The sequence below is a fragment of the Zonotrichia albicollis genome, chromosome 5, assembly GCF_047830755.1.
Source record: "Zonotrichia albicollis isolate bZonAlb1 chromosome 5, bZonAlb1.hap1, whole genome shotgun sequence".
In the NCBI taxonomy this organism is placed as follows: Eukaryota; Metazoa; Chordata; class Aves; order Passeriformes; family Passerellidae; genus Zonotrichia; species Zonotrichia albicollis.
In genome coordinates this window covers 19,417,992-19,441,796 of record NC_133823.1, presented here as the reverse complement: position 1 = coordinate 19,441,796, position 23,805 = coordinate 19,417,992, and the positions used below count along the sequence as shown (strand labels likewise).

General features: G+C 37.2%; 1 long non-coding RNA gene across 2 annotated transcripts in view; it reads right to left on the bottom strand.

Moving 5' to 3' along the window:
* The window catches only part of LOC113458959 (uncharacterized), a 203,235-nt gene extending 201,083 nt beyond the window's left edge, over positions 1–2,152 (bottom strand). For both annotated transcript variants that reach the window (XR_012580385.1, XR_003379719.2), the window contains exon 1: positions 2,021–2,152. This is a non-coding gene — a long non-coding RNA (uncharacterized LOC113458959). The remainder of the gene's footprint in view (positions 1–2,020) is intronic.
* Positions 2,153–23,805: the final 21,653 nt, after the last annotated feature.

Below are 23,805 nucleotides of genomic sequence, written 5' to 3'. Positions count from 1 at the left end.
TATATATCTAGTATTTTTGGTATTTGCAAAGGAACCACGGATACTCCCCAGATCTTTGATTTCAAGTACAGGTATTTGCTTTTTTACCTTCTGCCATGTCTCTCTAGACTGCTCACAACATGAAGAAGAACTCTTTCTATTTGAAATACAGATTTTCCACTTTTTCTAGGCTTAAGAGGATATGCAGGAACAAAATGTACCTTTTTGAGAGGGTAGAGCAGGAACTGGCTGACAGAATATGATTGGTAAGAAAATAAAAGCTACAGTTTTGTGAGAATCTTAGGGTTGTCCTTATAATAAAAGAGAGAATCCCTTGCAGAAGTTTTGGTAAAGGGTTCAATTGAAAGTCATTACCTTTAAAGATCAGATGGTGTAAGAAGCCATGAAATAAATCTACAGTGTACCTCAGAAAACAAGCCTTTAAAAACAAAGATATTAACCCTGACAGAACTAAGTAATCCCACTAACAGATAAACATTTTTATCAGACTGCTGTGCTAAAAGAAATTTTGACCCACAATAAGACAAAATGGGAATGATTTTAGAACTGTGACTCAGTATCACATGCCCTCTAGATCCACAGACTGCATTACATAATTCAGTGCCAAATGGACAGATCTAGCTGGAAGCTATCGAGTACAGACGAATGCAACAATACATTTCTCAGAGACCTGCTTATCTGCAACAGATAACACAAGAATTGCTCTATTTATCTGAACTGCAGAATGTGAGGTGTTTAATATTGCTTATCTTAACTTCAGACCCATAAATCCACTGTTTTATATGTCAATACTCATATTGCAACTTCTCCATTTAAATGTCTTACTTCACACATGGCCTCCTGCAAAACAATCCTCAGGCTTCCAAAACAGGTTTTATGTGAGCAAAGTCTTAATCCAACATTTAACATCACTGTTCCCAACTTGGTATATCATTGTAAATGTATTACAATAAAGATATTGTTGTAATATTGGACTTACTGCTTCAATTACAATGAAGTAAGGTAAGCTACAGAAATTCATCATTCTTCTTTATTCCAAACTTTCAAACACTGTTTACAATTTCAACTTTCATGATGATGTACAAGTCTTTAAGGACGTCTTCCTAAAGATAAGAATTTGTAGCTGATACGGGTGTTAATAACTGGAAGGTATGACATGGTAGAAAGGGTTAATTTTGTCTTATTAACCAAGTGACCTCCAGACATTGTCAGTTTGGCCCAGATGAAGTGATTGATCACTTTAGAGAAGAGGTTGGCAAATATTCCCCAAGAATTTGGGTGCAGCATCCTTGCCTACACCCTTTTCAAACATCTCCAGAGGGAGGCTGATTTATTGAACAGTTTCTTAACAAACTTTTGATCAAGAGATCTTGTATTAGCACAATAATAATAGTAACATCAATGCCAGTGTCACCTTTCTCCACCATACTCTTTCTATCCTGCCATTTTAAGTATTTTAGAAATTTTTATTCATAAATTAATAAGGGTATGAAGAAACAAGCCTGAAAAAGATATTGCCTGACTACACCACATAAATAAATTACTTTGACTCAGAATTTTTGGATCAACTATTATTTCTCACTTGAGTTCATTCTTAAAAAATTATTGGATAGAGGTAAACTATGTACTCTTCCAAAATTCCCCTCCCCACCTACCGCCACATACACGAAAAAACAGAAATAAGATTTTAAGAGTAAACAGAAAACACATTCAGGAAATTCATGGGAGTTCAACAGGATTAGGAGAAGAGGCTTGTCTAGGAATCCTCCTCCAACATTAAAGCACAGTCAACAAGTTCTGTTACCTGCACTGTGGATCTGCTTTGCTCCAACACTGTAAGAAAATGCAAGAGAGAGTTCTTCCTCAGAACAACCATGGTATCTGTTCAGAAATTGCTCCCAAAATTATCCTAGAATTTTTAATCCCTATTCTAAATATATGAATATTCACTATCATCCAGAAAGTTCTGTGAAACCTTATGAAATGTCCACAGCAGAAAAGTAAATTATAAATTGCTTACCAGTGGTGAGAATCAACATGTTTTGCATGAAATCAGCAGAGCTTTGCCTGATTGCACCATTCAAGGAGTGCTTGTTGGCACTGAGGCATCATACAGAACAAAACCCTGGCACTGAATGAAAAGAGAAAGAAAGGACAACATGATCTAGTATAATTATATTTGGATCTACAAATGAACATTTGTCTTCTGATATCATGTACAGAGGACCTAGATATTTTCAAATCCATGCAATATTATTATTTTGCATATGTTCATGTATTTATAAGCACATATGGATTCAAATCGAGGCACTGTGGTTATTTTCTGCATTTGCTTATGAAAACTTGCTTTTGTTGATTGCCATGAGATGCAAAGAGAGAGAATCAGTTCAGTTACAAAGTAAACTGCATTTTAGAAAGCCCTTGATAATTTCAAAACCTAGGACCTGTGTTTCAAGGACATATCACTAACTACTGAAGCAGAATGAAGCATTCTCATCGTGAGGAAAATTTCATGGTAAAAATAGCCTTTGTGCAAGTCACACAACATTAGCAGAATAATTAGTCTTTGACAATTGTCAAGGACAATTCAGAATAATTTACTTTAGAAGCTGGCTTTTTTTTTCTTAAATCCAGTGTGCAGAGGTATAGAACGACCTGTGATGTACAGCTTTTATTTTCTTTACATTGTAAATGAAATCACTTGTACTCTCAGCTATTTAAAAGCTTAGAGAGACTATGTTATATTTACAATGAGAATCCTGGAGTTCATTGTCCTCATGCACAATCCAGAAGGTTTACTACAATGCACTTCTAATACTGATATATTCTCACATCTTCCCCTCTCTGTAGTAACACCCTGGCTATGTTGGGAGAGGCTGTAGGTTTGCTTACCAAAACTCTCCAAAAATGCTATGAATATTAAATATTTATTAAAGGAGAGTAACACAGACCACATGAAACCTGAAGGTTAAACTACAGCTCACTGCTGAACTTCCAGGCACTTCAAGCAGAAACTTTACTGTGGGTATTAGATATTATTCCATCTGGGAATACAAAGAAGTAGCAGATGCTCTCCAGTGCTTTAGAGCAGTATTCTTGTTGAGGTACTTCACTGCAAAATCAGGCATCCTCTTGTGCTGAAAGGGTTGGAAACGTTTTCCCTACCTTCCTGAATCAAGAGCTTAATAATGATGAAAATGCACAAACCTCCACAACACAAAGGACATCAATCCTTCCTGCCAAGGACATTCCAGAGTCTAGTCTGGCCTCTCTGGGTTTCTCATATTTTTCCCTGAAGGAAAAGATAATGCACAGCTACAGTATTTCTGTTGGCACCATCAGGAGGGCTGAGTCTGCCAGCCCTTACATTTTACTTTGGGACAACGACAACTTAGAGATTAATTGATGAGAAATTAGATGGAAAAATTCCCTTATCTAAAAAATTACTGTCTTATGAGAAAGAGTGTAATCACTTTTCTCCAACACATTTCTTCTAGAAATTTCTAGAAATTTCTTCACATTTCACACTAGAGAAGATCAATGCCACATGCTCTTTTTTCCTCCACGTTTTCCTAGAGTTTAGAAATGGTACCTTAGAGTGTGTCCTCCTACAGCCTCAAGCACAACGCAGTACTCTCAGATGTCACCATTTCACACAGGTTAACTGTTGGGAACAGGGCCTTGATCCTTTGCAAAAAGAAATGGCCAGGAATTTCCAATGGTCTGGTGATTGCTATTTCCTGTATCCCAGTACAAACCAGCTTCTGGTATTTTTCCTGAGGACCTGTCTAAAGCAGACCAGGTTCCAGCAGCATAAATATTTCTTTTTGCCCCTCTAGCTCCAAACTGTGCTATGTGCAGGAGTATCTGGGTCACAGATTTTATACCACAGCATGCCAGGGGGACTTGTTATTTCACTTGTCTGCTCTCCATGGCAGCCTGATGCAACTTGGCATGCAAAAATATGTGCAATGTCACACTGGCCAGGAATGAAACACGCATCACCCTTGGGTGAATCTGAAAGCCAATGTTTTTCTGATTAAGTGCATCAGGCAATGTTTGCCCCTCATTTGCACCAGCTAAACTCTGGACTGCTCGCCAGAGCTGAGTTTGGATATGTGTATGAGAGTGCAGGTAAGAAGACAAACTGAGGCTTAGGATAAAATTTTTCTGTGTATCAGGATGAAGATTTCCTCAGGAAACTGGAAATTCTTCTCACACATTTAAATGATGATAATCTCCAGGGCTTGTATTAAAATTATTCTTATGCAGTGCAAATTAGCTACAGATTTAGGAGATAATGAACCAGTGTACTGAGCTGTTGCATCTGTGTTTTTCCTGTTGAGTTGATGGGTACTGGTTTTCGCAGCCTTATGACCTATTTTGTTTTTACATCAGGCACTATTATGAGTTTGGACAGCAGCTAATATTTTTTCTTTTTTATAATGCATAAAGCTTTCAAAACTGTACTGCTACAACTAATGAGCAGTTTTTTAGAATAAAAGATAGTGAAGTTAAAATCGTGTCCTCTCTCAGAAATTATTAAGGGTTATACATCTCATTCATCATAATTCCCTCTAGCAAGTAGTAAGTTTAACAAATTCAGGAGAACCATTGATACTTGTACAACTCTTTTCATATGTCTTTATATTAAATATTATATTTTTTTGTGATAAAAGTGTATGTTAAACATAAGAGAAAGAACACCTCTGACAATAGGAAATGGCCATGTTTGGAAGGTGTATTTAGTATATAGGTGTATCTTATTGTGGCCAGCATTAAACTGGACTAATCTTTTACTTTCTAATATTATACATCTCTATGCAATTTTCAGGTTCTAAAAAGATATGCTGCGATACTTCTTTTGGCTTTGGAGAGTCTTCCATGAATAAGCCATGTGTAAGAATGCAATAAAAGCTTTAACATTAAATTGGATATTTTTCAACAAAAGCTTTGAGTTTTTTCCCGAGCTGTGTAAAAGGTCCATTATTAAGGCCTTAAGCACTGCCACATAGCTAGGAAACCTTTTCACTTATTTTTGTACACACCATGGTCTGCTGGTGCTCCAGTAATGTGCAGATATTTGTAACACCAGCATAATGTATAGCTTTATGCTATATGCAGAGAAAAATGCCTGTGCAATTCAATTCTTGCTTCATTTTCTTTTGCAAGCAATGGCTCACAAAATCATGAGAAGCAGAAGCTGCAACATAAGACAGATAAAATAGGCTAAATTACCATTATTCCCAAGCACAGTCTCCATCCCATCCATGGCATGACAGACATCACAAGATTCCTGGTTCCAAATCCAAACAGATGTGACACTGCTTTCTTTCCCAGGATGTGATGAAAAATTAATAGAAAGACTAAGTATTATCTTCTCACTTTGCTTCAACATTTAACTTCTGTTTTGTTTCTTCACACGTATTTGCTTTCTTGTCATAGTTTCCCCTGATACATCATCACACCCTGATGAGACTCTCTTCACATTTTAGCTGCTATCAATTTCATCTCTCCTGTAAAAGCTATAAGGCAATCCATCTCCATAGCTTTGTTCCTGCCTTGTTCAGGAAAGCACACCAGTGAGGTGAGTGTGAGTTGGTCATACCACACAGAATGTAGCACAACCTCCACTCCACCAGGCACTCACCAACCAGGCTTCCCTTGTCCACTTTGCATCCAGATGAGACAGTTGAATAGAGAGCATTGAAGTGATGACATTCAATATCAGCAGTTTCTCTTTGTAGATGTGAGCATAAATATAGCAGTTCACCTGTCTTCTCAATAAAAAGAGCGCCTAAAAATTTTTTGAGTATTTATCATCTACTCCACTTAAGGTTGTTGAAGTTTGAAAAGATAAACTGAAGGAAAGACGTCTCTGTTCTATGCCAGAAGTCCAAACTAAGGCTGGTGAAGGAAATTTGGGATTTCTTATTCTTGTACTTCATAGAAAACATTAAAAAATATTATCTATTCATAACTTCTTTCAGTCAAGAGTTCTTTTTATGATATATGCATATAGTTGTTGCCATTCAGATAGACAAGTACAGGAAAAATGTATTTTTATATTCACAATTATAAAAAGTAATATGAAGACAGAACACTAAAGAGATAAAAAATGTGGACCTGCAAAACTCTAAACTTTTTAAAAGAAAACATATTTTTCTTGAAAAAAATACTGAACAGGAATTTAATTTTCCCTAAACCAAGGAAACAGGAACACAATGTGCTCTTCAGGCTTCTGCAGTGCCAGGAGCAATACAAATAGATCCACAGTGGAATCTATGACCTGACTTCTGATTCTCTCAATAGCTGATTATCCTTTCTCTAATATCTCGTACACCTTTCTTATTTTCACTGTCAAATAAGGAAAGACTTGAACTGAAACAGTGGTCAGGCATTGGAACAGGCTGCCTGGGGAAGCAGATAGTCACCATCCCTGGAGATATTTAAAAGCCATACAAATGTGGCACTTAGGGACATGGTAAATGGTGGACAATGATCTGAGAAGACTTCTCCAACTGAAATGATTCTGTGATTCTATGATACTTCAGAACACTGTTGAATCAATCAACGGCAAATGTTGTCAAATATTTCCCTTTCAGTAGTTAAGCTGAACTGTTTTGTTACTGCTTTGAGGATTTGGAGGAAGAGAGGACAGCAGGTTATTTTTTCTTGTTTTAAATGGTGTGCTGCTGATGCAAAAGGTAAGGACAGACCATGGGATGTAGGAGATGATAGAACTGGGGCTGCTGCCAAACGCTTTGCACTACTAAATCTGGGCTCTTGGCATATCGTCCTGAGCACGAGGCCCCAGTTTTCAAGAAAACCATTAAACACATGCATGAGGGAAGGCAAAAGTGTAGAATTAGTCTTTTCCTTCAGCAAGGAAGACTAGTAAGTACTGAAACGAAAATAACATTTTGGCTGTTTTTCCTTTTATATGGTTGTATTTCATTTTATTTTAGACTTCTACTCCATGTAGTTGTATATATAAAAACCTCACAAACAACCAAATTACCCAAAGCACGGAGAATTTAAAAGAACCCTTTAAAAAATGTCTCGACTTAGGTTCTGCCCAGAGATTAAAAAAGCAAGTAAAAATCAATGCAGAAATATATAGAATAAAAACAAAAATTAAACAAGCTGAATGACCAAAATGAATGATACCCTAGGGGTTAGAAGCTTGAAAATGGAATACCAAATATTTCTAAATTACTCTAATCTTCTAGATGCAAAGAATTCTGCTGGTATTTTCATTAACAAAGCATTTCAGAGGGTAAGTGTTCAGGTTGCTATGGTTAAAATGCAATTTTAAGCTGATGATTAGGTGGCTTGTTTGTGTACGTGGCTGGGGCACTGGGAGTCATGTTTACATTTGAAGTTACAGTTTTTGTAGAGCACTTTGTCATAAAGTAAATAGCCTTACTGTGATTTGAAAAATAAAAATCTGTTTGTTTGTGGGCCTTTTTTAAAAGATTATTTTCAGACTTTACCAGCACAAATAGAAATAGATGTTCAGTCTATTCAGCTGCAACACACAAGTCATCACACAAGCTACTATCTGCCTGAAACCTCTCTGTAAAATACCTGTGGAATAAATATCACATTCATTTTCATAAGTGTACAGAAGGGTCTTCTCAAAAGGAAGATGGGAACCTGGGGAAGGTTTGCAATACCTCAAAAGACAATACAGTAGCACTAGCCAACAAAACAGTAAGGCTACTGTTTCCAGTTACTTCACTTGCAAATTTTTTAGGTTCATTTACTCCCAGATGGAGGATGAACCGGTATTGAGAAGCTAGAGTGTTTACGTATTTCACCACTAAATTGAACCAATACAACTGGCCAAAAATGTAGACTGTAAATATAAAAAAATGTTTGAAGGGTCTCAATGAATTTGATGAGAGGACTATGCTATATGTAACTTGCAGTACAATGAACACACAATTTTGAGAACGGCATTGTTATGACTAATGTTGCAACAATCATCTCCAGGTATTGATTACAACATGATGTTTGGTATTTCATATTCCAGTATATTGTCTCCTCTTCTTAAAAGTAAATATCTTCCTCGATTCTAAAGTGAAACATGTGACATTAAAATTACATAGCTCACTGTTTAAAAAGTTAACTTCTTCAAACAGGCAAATGTTTCAAATGTTTTAAAAGTTTAGATTTCTTCTTATTTCAATCCAGCATAGTGCATGGAACAATAGAAACTTCTTTTTTGAGATTTTTTAGTTAGCAACTGATAAATAAACATACTTGGTTTTGAAATAAAGAATGGACATATGTTGCAGCTGGGCATAGAAGTTTTACCTGGACTAGGCTGTTTTAAGCAGCAGCATATTCTTAGAGATGTGTTGAATAAAAAAAGTTCTAGAAGAAGAAAAAGAAATCTAGGTTTCTGGCTTGCAGGGTCATTGAATCCAAACGATGACCAATCCTCATTCTTGTTATTATAATGTGAAATCTGGTGTATTGTTAGACCTCCATAACACAGAAATAAGTACATAAAGAAGCAGGACTACTTGAAGTACAGTGAAATGTGTTTATGTTACACACGAGGAACATATCAAAACATCTCCCTCTGTTTCCAAGTCCTGTATTTCCTTTGCTTAAGACTATCTATTATTTCCCTATCTATATGCAGGATTTGTATGTAAATGTTTATGGAGACTAAATTATTTTTCCCATAAATCCTCCAGTTTACCACAAGATGTTGGTTATATATTTGCTACTTACAAACCCCAGCAGTTACAGAGTGTAACACCAGAATATAAATATTTGTACCAGGGGTCATGGCTCATATTCTGTTCTTAGACATTTTTAAACTTAATGGCTTAGATGAACACCAGAATTACCTAGAGCAGGACAGCATATGGTGACTTTGCAATACTGTTTATGTATCTCGACATGGAGTTAATACATTCTCCTTTCTGACATTCTAGTAATAGCTTTACAGAATTAGACTAGGTAACAAAAGAGTGTCTAGCCATATGCTAGCAAAAAAACGCCTACTTGAAAAATGCTTCCCTGTCATTCCACTAAATGGCTCAAAGACATACTACAAGCACACATACATACATACTACCCTGACTGATACCTGATGTTTAATAAAAAAAGAGTGCTTTGCTTCTTATTTATAAAAAACATATAGGTATGTACATGTGCATGTATTATGTAAAATTAATTCATAAAATTGATAGAACATGTATAGTTTCTTACAATAAAACCAGAAGAAATTACCATCTCCCCCTTTATCCAACTGAGAAATATTCACCTTTTTCGACAGAATCACCTCCAGAAAGAAAAATTATGTTTGATTTTTCATGCTCAGGATTTCCAAACTGAAGTTCCTTGCTGAGACAGGCAGACATTCACTATGGTTTGGGGAGGCAGATATCAAGAGTGATCATGGAAACAAAGCCCAGAGCAATCCCCAAAACTTCCACCACTGCCTGGTTCAGATACAAAGACACCAACTAGTCCAGATAAGAGAGTTTGCCTAATCCACTGGCAATAACATGATTGTACATTCAACTCCACCACTCAAATATCTCCACCCTTTATCAAGAGCTGTGAGTTACATCTGCACTATGAAAGAGTTTTGTGGATCTCAAATGCCACGAGTCTTGGATCAAGCAGGAAGATGAAGCAGTTTCCACCCAAGATTTAGTTTCACACATGCAGTGGTTACTGAATACAGACATCTTTTTCTCTTTAGTTATGGGTCACCTCATTTCAGTTTAGATACAGTTCACAATTTATTACCCTCTATGTAAAGTGCTGTGGATTGAGTTGTCTTAACTTAAAAAAATCCCAGACAGTGCAAACACAAGAGGGCAATAAACTGAATGTCAGTGGTTAAATCAATAATTTATATAAAAAAGTTAGAGGTGAATTGCAAATCTTTTTATGTATTCCCTAAACTTCAGCAGCAGATGTTGAGCTGGAAGAAAAAGTTGGGCATTCAGCACAAATGAAATGCAAGCCCTACTGGTTTTTAGGTCCCACCACATCCATTCTGTTAAACTTTCTGCCACCAGTTCTTCAGTGAGGTCCCTCTATACATTAAAGTGTTATTATTAACTCAGTAGCAACAGCAATCTGAAGCATAAAAGTGACCCTTAGAAGAAGGGAGGTTATATAAGTGACACTTCTTAATATTTAATAAAGGCTTAGAATATATTTTTATACACTCATGATACTGAAGACATGAAAAGTGATTTTTAAACTGAAGACATGGAAATTAAAGTTTAAATTTGTCAGAAAACTTTATTTCCAATTGGAGATAAAGAAATTTTTACAAATATAGATTTTTATAGTGGACACAATAGAATGGCATTATAAGAGAAACTATAAACATAATTTATCTCAGTACTTAAAGAGCCATGGAAATTCTCAAAATACTATTGTAATATTCTCTATTGCACCTAAAGTAATTCTATGTTTATAGTCATTCTTTATTAAGTTTGTAGAAAATCATAAAATCTTAGATGCATAGGTGCATTTTCTGATCAAGTTTGAAACACTCATCATGAGAGTTAAACACTATCCTTAGAATATCATGCACTCCATAATAAGCAGCCAGTGTGGCTACTTATCTAAGCAGATTCTGACTGAGAGTTCTACAGTCATACTCTTAATGTTTCCATTTTGAGTTCATAATCCACCTTTATTCCATGATCTCCTTTAAGAATAAATTTCTTTTAAACTAGGAACTTGATTGTCCAATCCTCCCCAGAAATCATCTAAGAATTAATCACAGCTAAGAGACCCCTGAAAGGAGATGTAGCTGTGAAATAACAATATTTGGTGTTTAATTGACCCATGACAGTAAGACTTTGTTAAAGCTGACTCCATGAAATGCTGGTTTCAAAGAACCATGGAAAGCAGATGGATTCTGGGAAGGAATTAAGTGTCTGCTGGTAGGGGGGTGATGGTTTTCTTCATTAATAAAATGTGAACAGCAGGAGGACACTAATGAATAGGCACCCTAGAACTGGCATACCAAATTTATTTCATCAGGCGTGCACATTCACACACTCTGGAAATAAAAGCGCCCCTCATCTACCCACCAGAGCTTCACTACAAGGGAGTTTCACTGAAAAGCCAAAGAAGTCTACAAAGGGATTCTTCTAATAGCAATGTAAATGTTGACTGTATGATAACTGTGAAAACCCTGGAAAGACCTCTGAATGCTAGGCAGCTTTCCACAACAGGTGGTCCCGCTTTTATGTTGTGGTTCTTCTCAGGCTTTAGCTTTCCCAAAATAATCTGTCAATACGCTGATAGCCTGTGCAGTATAAAAGACATTTTGTGGTTTTCCTGTGAACATTCATGACTTTTGATGGAATGTGACAACAGCACACAAGGAAACTGCAGCAAATTTAGATCCCTGTTCCATGCAGCAGTCACTTAGGTATCCAGCCTCAAAGATTGTGCTGCTCTCCACCACTCTTAAGCAGAAAAACTTCTGGTCATGATTGAAGATCTCTGACTCAATGAAATACTCAGCCATAATGATGGTTACATATGGCAGATCTTTACTGTGGATTGCAAAGACCAATAAAAGTTTAATTTAATTAGCCTGTACAAGGCTTAAATGTATGGATCATGTCATATACTTTCAGAAGGGAGTATAGAAATACCGAATTAGAGTTCAGACATGAAAAAATGCCTGAGAAGCCCTCCTAGAGAAAGACAAAAATACATGGGAGGGATTCCCCGCTCACCAGTGGTGAAGACTTAAGCAAAATGATTGATACAGTTTGTTTTTAGCAGATATTAACAGACATTAATGTCTGTTTTTAATAGACATTACACATTTACATTGGATATTTATGCAACAATTGTAACTTAGATTAACCCTTTCCTTTGGTATACAGTTGTTTCTTGAGGGCTTAGCACCTCCTATTCTGGTCAAACCCCATCTCCACCAATTATGAGATCTCAGGAGTTCATTTACCATTTAAGTTGGGACACTATGGTCCACCCTTGCAAATAAATGGTAGGTTTTCTTAGCTACAACAACATCACACTCCTGAAGAGTCAATTTGGCCCCTTAACACTTAGCACAATCTTTCTCCCTTAATTCCTGTGGTCCTAGTTGAACACAGCAAGAAAAGACTGCCCAGTCTCTTGGTGGAATGAAAGAACACTGGAAAACCCTCTGGGTTCTACTTCCACACCAAAAGATTGCAGCCTATTTTTGGAACCTGCTTGCTCTTGGAATTGGCTTTGCCAGACAAATACTGAAGGCATAAACAGGTAATTGGTGCTATTCGGGCCACTGCATGCTCATGGCTTCCTCACTGTCTCCTCATAGAACTCCTATGGGACAAAATTTAGGGGCACCTGAGTGCTGTGAGAACCACTAAGTAGCTTTTGTGTTATGAATTAATGAATATATTCAAAAGAGAGATATTAAGTTAGTCAACAAATCCCTGGTTTTGCTATGAAAAGGAAACTTAAAAGGAACTACCTATCTAAATGTATTAAGGAAAGATCATGAATGCTGTTGAGTTGGTTTGTGTTTTCTAAGTTTTTGGGTTGGTTTGTGTTTTTTTCTGGGTACCTACATGCATTACTGCTGGCTTTTTTTTTTTAATAGGCTACTCTAATATTAGTTATATCACATCTTATATTATTGCATGTTATAATGTCAGTACAAGGTGCAAAGAAAACAGAAAGATGTTTATTGCAGATTTTTTAGGCAGTTCCCTTTCTGAAATCTTACATTTATTTTAAGGAACCAAACAATTCCTCCCATTCAAAATGTTTGCGGTACAAGGACTCAAATCTGTGAATTTAAAATATTCTGATTTCAGAGGCATAGTTTAGAGAATATATTTTCATAGATTATTAAACATATTTCTGCTTCTTCTGCAGAACTCATGGTAATGGTCAGGTGCTCCCTGCTAAAATCCAGAAGAAGTGTAAAGGAACAGGGAAGCCACTCATTTTTACATTTATCAACAGTTTATTGATATATTTTGCAGTTTTCACTCAGCTCTGTTAATAAGCCTCTAGGAAATAATTACTTTATCCTATACAAGACAATATGTATTGTCCTACAGGAAAAGAGATACGCTCTTTTCCTTGGAGTTTGGAAGTTGGAGCAATAATAAAACATGTATTTTCTCTAGAAGTAATGCCATTTACAAAAGAAGGCCTAAGATAGAGAAAAAAGCCTGAAAAAGGACTGCTGCAATTTAAAACAAAAAGCCAAAAGGTGCTAAGAGTTAAAGCATTGAAAGGATATTATTCTTTGAAGTACAAAGAAACAGCATTTTTCCTCTGCAAATTATTTGAAGCAAAATACCACAGCAATCTTCTAACGTGAAATCCACTGTCAGATTTTAACACCACTTTATTAACTTGGGCACCCTTTGCTCTCCTGCTCATCATGGGAGATGAATGGTTAGGATGTAGAAAATGAAGGTGCCCTGTGTATCCCAGCCTTGCTTCCTGCAGTGCTTCTCCTTGCTGAGGCAGGATGGAATGTCACCTTGGAGGCCATGGAGAAGGAACTGGCCTTGCACTGTAGTGGTGCTTCTGAGTGAGAGGAAACATCAGGTGCAGTAGCTGCCTTGTGGCTCCACTGCAAATACAACCATGGCTATTAACATCTTTAAAAGTCTTTGGTTCAACTAAAAAAATGTTACTTGGTTCTGGTAAATACTTTTTTTCCAACATTAAAAAGTCTGGAAAGAGTTTTAAAAATTGTTGATCATTACATAAGAGCTGTAATCCCAGACTTTTCTCCTCTCTTCCTCTCTCTTTAAAAGTTTTGTGCATGATTTTATACTGAAATTTTCCATTTGCATAAGAAAGAAAAAAATCTGAATTGTCTCTAGAAATATAATTTTATATTTTTTCTTCCCTTATTTGTCACATGAACAAATGCAGATAAATGAGATTAGAATTGTGTTTGTTAAAAAAATTCATCTTATATTCTAGAAAAAAATATTTAAAAGTCATTACTTGCCAGTGAAAAGGGTTCTCATGGTTTAGATTAGCAAACTCTAAATTAAAATATAAGAACATTAAATATACAAAAAGAACACAGTAATTCCTAAATGCAGAATAATTGTACTTAAGGTATTTAAATAAAATTATACAGTTTAGATATACATACGTAAAATACTTCAAAAACTCTTTCATTTGGCATATATATTAATGTATGTGATATTAACGCAGTTTTAACTCTACTTGATGAGAGAGAAGTAGTTTCCTTGGATACATACAGTCTCAAATCCTGTCAAAACAGAACTTTTGGAAGATATTTATAGATCTAAAGTGAATGCATACATGACTGTTTTGGAGAACTCATAGTAATTATCTAAAATATTTCCCATTGCCTGTAATCCCTCCACTGACTTCCTCTGAGAAAATTCAGGCTCCAGCTCCTCCACATGACCCCATTAGACATCTGGACACAGAAATAAAATTTCACTTCCTCCTCTCCAGGCTGTAGGAGCCCAGCTCACAGCCTCTCCCCCATGCACCTCATGCTGCAGTCCCCCATGACCTCAGTGGCTCCACACAACCCTCATTCTGGTTTATCTCTGCTTATCTTGTACTGGTGAGCCCACACTGCCCACAGTGTTGAGCAGAGAGAAAGGATCCTCTCCCTCAGCCCTCCTAATACATCCCAGAATGCCTTTGACCTTCTCTGCTGCAAGGACATGCTGACGATTCCCCTTTAACTTCCTTTCCACAAGGACAGCCCTGAGTGAGGGGTCTTTTCTGCTGTGTTGCTGTTTGGCCTCTCTGAAAATGGGGTTCCTTATCCCCTCTATAGGACTTGGCACTTGGATCTGTCACAGTTCTGTCAGCCCACCTTCTCATCATTGTTCAGCTGCTTCCAGTAGCAGCCCTGCTTTCCATTGTGCAGCCATCCCACCATCTGGTGCCACCTGAAAATCTTCTGGGATTCTGCAACCTGGTTTTTATATTGTTAATAAAGATGTGACACACTTCTGGCCCCAGTATGAGATCTTGAGGCATGACACTGATAACTGCCTAAGTGGTGAACTTAGCACCACTCACCACTGCCCATTCAGCCCCCTGGTCAGTCCAGCCAATTTTTTAGCTACCTTGTCATACACATTGATTGGAAGATGCTTCATGTTGCCAAAAATAAGTTTACATTCAACAACTAGCAAAGATTTTTTTTCTTTTGATGTGGTGAAGATTAAAAATTTACTCAGAAGATCATTCCTCATATGCCCCAAATTTCCATATCCCTGTTCCTGTGATAAAATTCAAACATGAAGCACTGAAATCCCTAGGGATCCCTCATGACTGACAGAGAGTCTTAACGATGATAAGGTTCTTCAGGATCATTTGAAATAGATGCTACTATCTAAATATAAATGTACTATCATTATTTCAATGGGCAATCACTGAAGTAAACAGCAACATTTCTATCAATGTGAAGAGCTCCACTGCAGACAGGTGCACATATATTTGCATGTATCTGGAGCACCAGGCACTGGCATACTGTTTGGATTCAATAGAAAGCCAGAAATGGAGGATTTTCAGCATGTAGTTTTCAAACACTTCAAACTATGTTATGCCTTGAGAAAACATAAAGGCACTTTTGTTCTTGCTGCAGGATGAAGAAAAGAAAATAAGCTACTTAGGAGTTACCTATTCAAAGAAGCAATCTAAAATGGTCTTATAACCTGAAAACATCTTTTTATCTAGATATGGCTATTTCAAAGCAGAATTATGTTTATTAAAAGCCTTCAGTATACCTGAAAGTTAAATGTACTAGTAAACAGGAAGGGTTTCAGGTTTAGGTTTCTACAAGAACGTACTTGGTCTTAAAGAAAGAAAATAGACAAGAAACAAAGGAGATGGGTTGGAAAACCAAGAAAACAGCAGCTTGTTTCAAGTCAATCTTTTCGAGGTTATAACTTCCTGGTGTAAGCATTCCAAAGGCCAAACAGATGGTCACGCGGAAAAATGCTCATGGAAATCAATAAACAGATTAGCAGTGTTGCACAGTAGAAATTTAGTGAAGATAGAAAATCATCAGAGATAGCTCCAAAATCTTTCAGCCATAACTGCAATAAAACACTACAATTCCAAGCACCCACCCTGGAAAAGCTGATTTTACAAAGCAATTCACAGCAGAAGGTGCTGCTGTTTTAAGTTCCTTCACACACATTCAGTTTGGCATAGGGAAACCTCCCTTGTACTCCAGTTTCTCTGTGTTACTAAACACGCCTTTCTTTGCTGAATAATAACATCAGTGCATACAAAATGATGAAAAGAATTGCAGGTTTGGTTGATTTTGTCCACAAAGACAATGTTGCAGCATGCAAGCAGGCAACTGAATGTTATGGACAGAGAACATCAGACATCACTAAAGGTGTTCACTTGCAGCAATGCCACTGCAAAGCTCATACAAGACTGTTTATATTTTGTAGGCATGGAGAAATTTCCTTTTTACACCCCTGAGCCAAGCATTTGAGTCACTGCAGATGGAAAAAGTTATCATTATTAAAACAACCCACTCTGATCTATAAGGTACAATATACTATTAACTATGTAAGACAATTTAGTATCTATAAGGTACGGGATACTATTAAGTATGTAACACAATTTAATTTTTATCAGGTAAATGAGATAAAGGAATGTTACAACAAACAGATTTTAAAAAGCAGTTTTATGGTGGCTCTGTATTCAAGCACCCATCATCTCTATTTCCAAGTATCTGCAATAAGAATGGCAAGAAAGGGGGAGAAGGAACAAACTTGTAATGGTACTCAGACTCGACATTCATAAATAGTAAAAATTTCAAATTTCTGGAGCAAACAGGATCTTTGTTTTGTCTCGGTAATTTTTTTCCCTATTTTACAATCCCAAAGCAAGTGTCAGGGATCTAGTACAGAATTACTTTTCGTATAGTATTCCTGCTGGTAGGTGAAACTGCACTCTGTCATAAATTGCAAATATGCAATGAAGATCCTAATTTATTTGCATTTATGTTCAGCCCTTAAGGGACTTACTGATACCAAATGCTATAAAATACACCATCATTGTCTCTGAAAAAAATTCCTGCCTTGCCTGCAGTGATAAAACACAAGACTACCATCCCCTAATTACATAAATTATTTCCCAGGTGGATCATAGCAGATTCTACCTGCAGAACATAGATCATATCACTTTCATATTAAAGAGCATATAATTTTTAATAAATACATCCATATGTGCATATTGATCTTTCATTACGAACAGCCACGGGAAAAAGTCATAGAGATGCAGATTCTGAGTTTGTACAATGGATTAATATGAAACTTCAACCATATGCATTGATTTGCTCTAAAACATGGATAAAATTAATCAGCACAATGACAATAAGAAGCAAGATGCCAAGTTGTTCAAAAGAGTAAATATAAAACCCAGTTGGTTTAAAATCAAAAGCTGTTCCCTTCATGTAAAAAATTTTGAAGTTAGTTTTCACAGTCTTTCACAAAGAGAAGAAATGTTTATTACAAATTATTTTTGCATCAAAATCCAATTTAATACAGTTAATATTCCTTCTGGTAAGTTTTGGATATGACATATATTTTATGCCTCAATGTGGTAAAAATATTAAGGACAAATAAAAATAATCACACTGAAACAATGTGACCATTAAATTAAGAAAAATTCCCACCAAACAATATCAGAACCTTTCAATGAAAAATGTCAACTATCAACTTTTTCTTCCAATCTAGGACATATTACTAGATGTTAGAATCTGGATAAAATGGAAATTTTGTTCTCAGTTTATGGTGCTGTTACACCCCGCTCACTCAAACCTCAGGCTAAACAAAGATACTTTTGCTGCAGGTAATCCCAACCAAACATTCTCAAGGGGTAAAAACACACAAAAGTTTACTGGCAAACTACTTAGTCCACTGAACACAGAAAACCTTCAAACCATTCAATGTTGCGTTCTGTGAGAAGAGAGCTAAAAGAAGTAGAAAAGGAAAAAACCAGAAAGACAGGAAAGACCTAGAAAGACAATCACAGCCATCAGCTCCTGGGTTGTAGCAATGTAAAGCTCCAAGATGAAGAAGGCAGGGTTAAAGAACATGCTTGCCTTGAGGTGACCCTTCTTAAAACGTTTTGGCCCATCCTGGGCCTTCCTCCCAGGTGGGACTTTGGTCTCTGTGCCACCAGGGGAGGGTTAGGTGACACTGGGGGGCTGCCTCCAGTGTGCCATGACTGACAGACACTGAGAGGCTGGGGGCTCTTGGGGCAGGGCATCTCCTCACCACACATTCCAAACCTCCAAGATGTCTTGAACAGATCTTTTCCAGTTTCTGACAGGCACTTTTAAAAAAGGAGCCAGTACATCTTACTCAGTACAAACATGTGGCATGGTAGAAATTTTGTTCTTCCTTACTCCTCGTTTCATTGCACAGCTATGAAATTTTACCTCATCTTGCAAAGATGGCAAGACTGAATCAAAATGATGCTTCCCTGGCAAAGCTGCCATAAAATTCTATACAGTTACCAAAGAAACGACTTTCCCACTTGAAACCATCATCAGAAAGAGGGGAAAAAAGTGTGTTTGAAAAGATGAATTGCAACAAATCTGTGTAAAATGGCCATGTTACACTCTGCTCAGAGATTTGCATTGATTCTATGCTGTGGTATCTGGCCTGGCCACTTGAGAGGGGAAATCTGTGTGGGGCTGTTATTATGTGCAATGTGTGTTTTGTTCCGGGACAGCTGCAGGTCCTTTATGTCAGATCTGCTGCACCTCTTGATGAGATTGATAGCTGCCTAAATAGCACACTGAAGATAAGGACTCATATTTTTTGTCTTTCATATTCCAGTAAATAAAAAAAACCCACCAATCATAACACAAACCCTGGACCTAGCTGAAAGAGAACGAATGGGAAAACGTCAGTTGATTGACTGGAGGAAGGATCAGGTCTCAACAGAGCCAACTGCTGCAGTCCCAGAGAGGATACTAAATAAAACACCTGCAAAGAGCTTATTTCAGCATAACTCAGATAGTAAAGATTTAACCTCAGCTTTCATGGTCACTTGGGCTTCAGAATAAGTAATAAAATTGGATGTCCAGATGCAATTAGTAAAAAATAACAAAACCCATCGTACTTAATATTCCCATTACTCTTTTGATTAGAAGATGTGCCTTAATATTCCTTTTCACACAATTAAATGCTTCAGCTCACTATACATTATAAACAGTCCATAGTAGATTAAAATTATTATAGCTATTAAGGCTTTTAGAAGCATTATGCAAATTCTCTTTTAACTATAAAACTATTTCATACAACTAGAAGCCAGGAAAGATGAGAACAGTTTAAGGAAAGTATACCAGTTAAAAATTATTTTTGCAAGTGGCATGTAGCATAATAAATGTTCTATTCTTAGTGCAGATGTCAATGTTTTAATCAAGGCCAAGATGACTGCAGTAAACAAGCATGAAGCAATATTTTTTGAGACAGACTGAGAAAAACTTACTTTAAAATCCTGACTACTTCTAATTAGTCAAATAAACAATAAATGCAGCTGCATATTGTAAACCATACCATTTTTCTGCTAATTCTCAGTACACAGTCTGATAAATTTATTTATTTGTTTCAAAAGGCCAGTAAACACAACCTTCCTCTTTTTTCAGTACTGATTATTTTTGCACATATATTCCACTGATATAAGGTGCTTGGAGGCCCTGTTTCAGAAAAGAGCAAGGAAAAAACTGTTTCCAAGGCTCACCAAAAGTCGGTCAGTATCTTTTAGGAGTCACGAAGATCTTGGCAACAGGAGAATCTACATCAAACCTTGTTCTATGGTCAGAAAATCAACAAACTAACTTAAGGGTGGCTTAAACAAAGATGAAGGGCACCACTGTTGTCTCATAAACCAGAAATGAGTCACCTGCATTGATCTAATTAATATTTGTTGACACTGAGTGGTTGACTGCAACTTTTAAGGCGAGTTATTAGCTCCAGCTCAGGAAAAACCCTGAAAATAATACCTGTATTGCCTTTACCATGATAAAGGCATTTTCCTCTCTCACTGGGTAGTTGTTTGGTCAAGCACAGAAGTTATTCTTGCTGTTATAAATGCGTATTGCTACTTCCAAGAGATAGTCACATTTCTTGTGCTGGCTGTTGTCTCTTCTGAATTCCACTCTGCAATTTAGCAGACCAGTTGCCCTCACTAAATGTGCATAAAGTAGCCTCAAAAAATGAAGTTTATCATGAATTTAACTGTAATTACATTCGGTTTGATTTTCTTCCCTTTAGTCACCTTGGTAAATCTCATTTTCCAGAAACCTGAACAGTATATTTTGGTTTCATAATTAATTTTTTTCCACATTGCCACAATGTTTTGGGTTGGGTTGTTTTTTTTGTTTTTGTTTTTTTTGTTTTTTTTTTTTTTTTTTTTTTTTCCTAAGTACCTGTCTAATGTCTCTGTGCTTACTCTGTAGAGGAATGACCATCCTTAAATAAAGACAGTGGAAAATTCCTGCCATGTCCTGTGTCCTGGAGCTTCACTAGCTCTACTTGGAGCCAGGTAACTGGGTGCCTGCAGAAGGACTGCACTGGTGTTAGTCAGGCGAGTAGCCTAGCAACAGGGAAGTAGTAAGATGAGTATCTGCATCTTTAGGGAATCCACAACATGATTTTTGCATTTTGAAACACTTCAGAAAACCAATTTGCCAAGCTGCTGGAGATCATAAAGGACATTGTAAGTAATTCTGACTGAACAAATGGGGAGTTTGGTTCATTTCTAGTACCAAGAGGTATTTTCCCAAACTGAGAGAGAAAATTAGAATTTTCAAATTGTATCTTGATGGACAAGAAAAGTTGGCATTTTCATCTGAGAAAAACCCCAATCTTTTAACTCTTCTCAGCATCAGAAGTGAAATGTCAAATCAAAGCACAGACAGTATATACTTTTCACTCAAATTCTTACAACTCTGTCCATGTCATAAAGATAACTTAGTGAATGAGAACGCCTTTGACCCACATCCTTGGCTTCTTCATGAGAGGAGGGATGTCACACCAGATGTATTTCTTAGGAAGTCAACTACTCTCCTAGGAAGACAGGATGAAAAATCTGGGGTTGTTCAGCCTGGGGAAGATAAGGCTTCCTATAGCAGCCTTCCAGTACCTAAAGAGAACCTACAAGAAAGCTACTACAAAGGCATGTAGTGACAGGGAGTAAATAGCTTTAAACTGAAAGAGGGTGGGTTCAAAACAAAAATTAGGAGGAAATTCTTTACTTTGTGAGTGGTGAGTCACTGAAACAAGCTGCCCAGAGAAGCTGTGGATGCTTCATCCCTGGCAGTGTTGAAGGCCAGGCTGAATGAAGCTCTGAGCTACCTGTTCTAGTGGAAGATGTCCTTGCTCATAGCAGAGGGGTTGGAAAGAGATGATCTTTAAGGTTCCTTTCAGCCCAAACCATTTGGATTCTATGAATCTATGACAGGTGAAAGTTACTTCTCAGTCCTGAAGAGCAGTATGCAAACTTCTTGGAAGCAATGGCTCCATCCTCAGTGAGGAGAAAGTCTGGATTTATAACAAGCAATAAACAAGACAGATGGGTGAGCACCAGTAAATGCAAGTCTGGCTAACCCCCTCCTTTCAGTGCACAAGGATGGGAATCAGTAAAAACTAGATTCTGTTCTAGAAAAAGCTATTATCTCTTGCACATTGCAGCAGCAATGGCAGCGACTTCTTAGATCACAGCCCAAGATGACAAACCTCACTCCAAGGTGAGTGAGGGAAGGTGAATTTTTGCTTCTGTCTTGACAGCATCCATGGTATTTTTACCTGGTGCTGCCTTTAAGTAGAGATGCTGTTTTTAACCAGCACAGATAATGGGTTCAGCTTCAGGGCAACAGAACTATTTCTGTTCTGATAAAAGCCTAGTACTCCTACATCTGAGGTTTATGAATGCCAGCATGTCTACCTCTGGATGCTTCAGGGATTGTGGAGACAGCAGACTGCATGATTTGCATTAGGGATGTCTCAGTAATGTCATGCTGTTACTACCTGAGGGACGTCTTTGTTTAGCAAAGAATCTGTTCTATGACTTCATTAAAATGCAGGAGGATAAAACTAAGTTTGCTGAAGATTTACTGAAGCTGCACTGCTTCTCCAACAGGCAACTGTAAAGAGCCACGTACTGCTGCCACCACCAGTGCTTCCTTTAAGTCTTCTGCTCCTGATCCAGCTCTCACAACTCACACATCATCGGTTATCTGGTCCCTGGCTGTCACGCAGCAGCTCTTGCTCGCCAGCTTGGTGTGCCTGCAGCTCCTCACACAGCAGAAGACTGCCTACTGCATTCCAGTGAAAGAGGTACTGCAGCAGATCTGCTGCCTAAGTCTTGTGAAGCTGAAGAAGCTATGTAGGAAGTGAAGTCTCCTGCACAGAGAAATGCCTCATGTCAACAGGCACTTACTCATAAATCCAATGTATGAAGTTATATTACGTAAATACATACAACGTATGTACGTACATATATGTACAGTTGTGGGCTTTTATGACTCCTGCTTTTGCTTGATCTAAAAAAAAAAAAAGAAAAATCTGCAAAGTAAAAATTTTAACTAAGCTAATAAAATCATGAAAAGCAGTGTTAGTGGGAAAGTTTACTAAACTTGCTGCCTACTTGCTTCTCTCATGAGCTAACATTGTACAGCATGTGTTCTCGATGATTGTTTTATAGGACCCTATGGCACAACTCTGGAGTGGTTTTCTCTACTTACACAGATCACAAAATTGTTGTAATGCTTTTAGCTCTGCAGTGGAAAGGGTCCAAAATCCAGGAGAGTGACTACCTGTCCCTACCAGGGAGTGACCTGGCATGGTGAAAGCTGTGGATGAACTGCATAACAGGTTGGGGCACTGCCTAATCTCTTCCCAGTTTATGTGGCCAAATGAAGTGCAGTAGAAGTGAAGAGCCCAAGATTTTTATCTCTGCTTGGCAATAGGGATGGATAATTGCACCCTCTCCAGATCTAAAAATAATTGAGCACAGTCCCTTAGTAACTTGTGTGTCTGGACAGTAACCTGCAGCCGTAGGGACTCAAGAAAAGCAGTTCTGTTGGACTAAAGGAAGATGCCCTAAACTCATTTTCTTCTACAAGTATCTTTACTTCCTGCACCTCAAATGTCAATTGAGCTTCATGGTCCTTTTCAGACCAGTCATTTGCCTATAGAAAAGCAACATTTTTCTGTTACTAAGGTTAATTTTGCAGAATTTCCACAATAATTTATGGAATAAGCTTCTGAAAGAAAGCAACCAGCTTTTCTCTTTCTAGAATGGCCCATACAAAGAACATGCTTGTGAGCAACCATCTGCTGTGACACCCCAGTACAACTAATTCAATTTTTGAATCTTTTTAGAGTCAAAAATAAAAATAAATGGAGTTTATCAGCTTTGTTCCCTCACAAACTTTGTCCATTGGAAACTACTTTAATACTACTTGTTATTTCAGGTAAGCAGTCTGAGCTTTACAGATTGAACTGTGACCACTGAATTGCATAAGATGACTTTTGTGGAATGACAACCTGCATGCAGCCTTGCAAGTGGGAGACTTATAGTCCAGCACATCCCAATGACTTTACATCAGTCTTTGAAAATAATTTTCCTGGTTCAGCCTTGTCTGAACTAACTGCTGCTATTGATTATCAAATATGTTTAATATTCTTTTGAAACTAAAATAAATAAGGCAGTTCAATAAATAAAGCAATTTCATGCCATGGTGACATTGCAAATAAGAAAAAAAATATAATTATGAGTGTGACT